We start from the raw sequence: 1,573 nt of genomic DNA on the forward strand, positions 1-1,573 counted from the left end.
GGGAGAGAGAGATGCAGCTCCAGGGCGGGAACACCTGCTGTAGATGGCGCCTGGAGCTGGGGGAGGGGCCACAGGCCAGTGCCTTATCCCCTCTACTGGACTTCACCACTGGGTACTATGGAGCCTATAATAAATGGATTTTAGTAAATCCGACCTGTGCTCCCTGCCCTGGTGGATATAGTGGGGTCCTTGCATGGCCACAGTGTCAATGCCAGCGGGGACGGTCCGTCTCCTGGGACCGCGACCGGATCGCAATTTCGGTGAGTCCCACCTGGGGGACCCTCTTACCTCCTCCCTAAAATGCGGCCACGCGATCCAGGAGAGCAGCAGCAGTGATGTGTGCCTGATGACCAGAGCGCCTCTGCTGCAAGTACCCGACAACCAGGGCGCGGGTGTATGCAGCGCCGCTGGGGGAGGTGATGGAGCCACAGCACAGAATGTCAGCATGACATACACAGCATCTAGTGCCTGTGCTGCAGCCCTTGAAGTCTTCTTTCTTCTTAAAAAGCTCTTATTAGGGCTGCCTAGCTCAGCCCCCCCGTTAGTGATCTGCGCTACAGGCACTAACTAACAAACTGAGCTCCAGTGCCTGAAGGTGGTGCTATACAGGAGGCAGTGCAGTGCATCCTGGGAACAGTCAAAGCTTTAGCCTGTTGGTGCCTCGGATTAAGATCCAACTCTACACCCCAATGTTATTCCCTGCAGAAAATAACATTACCCTTTTCCTTCTTATACACATTTGTAGCATAGCATAGCATTATACAACATTTTCTCTTTTCCCATACACAATCTCAGCACACTCTTTGTCAATATGTCATAACAATATATATTCTCTTTCCTAAATTCAGGCACAGACCACCTACTCTCTTATCACAATGGCATTACCATCATGCACACAGTATATCTCATATACTAGGTAAGTCATCGTGCCCTGCGGGCACTCTTCACACCGTCGTAAGGGGCTACGCTCCCTTAACCCTTGCACGCCCTTGTGGTGTGCAGTATTTGTATTATACTGTATGAAGTATTACCTCCAATCATAATTGTGCAAGTGGTTAAATATAGCACAAAGGGCGTGCGATGGTTAAGAGGTCGTAGCCCCTTGCAACGGCATGAAAAGTGAATGCAGGGTCTGATGAATCACCTAGTAGGTAATGTGGTTGGTGGAGTGGCAGGTGCGGGGGAGACGCGGATGGAGAAGGAGGTTCGGGGGTGCCGTGGGTGGGGGAGGGGTGGTTGCGGGGTAGCCGTGGTTGGGGGAGGGGCTGTTGCAGTGGTGCCACAGGTGGGGAAAGAGCGGGTGTGTGGGTGCCATGGGTGGGGCTCTGGAGCCACCGCGGGTGCGGGGGTGCCGTAGATGGGGACATGCGGTGGGCGGGACGCGGGGGTTCTGCGGGTGAGGGAGAGCATCCGGACACAGTGGTTGGTGGTGGTTATGGGGGTGCCACTAATGGGGCCCAGAGGTACTGCGAGTAGGAAAGGGGCGGGTAATGCTTCTCCTGCTTCTCCTCCTGGAAGCAGCTAAGCTGCTGTCCTCCCTTTGGCAGTGGCTCTTCCGGAGACTCGCACAGCA

The sequence above is a fragment of the Pseudophryne corroboree genome, chromosome 10, assembly GCF_028390025.1.
Source record: "Pseudophryne corroboree isolate aPseCor3 chromosome 10, aPseCor3.hap2, whole genome shotgun sequence".
Lineage (NCBI taxonomy): Eukaryota > Metazoa > Chordata > Amphibia > Anura > Myobatrachidae > Pseudophryne > Pseudophryne corroboree.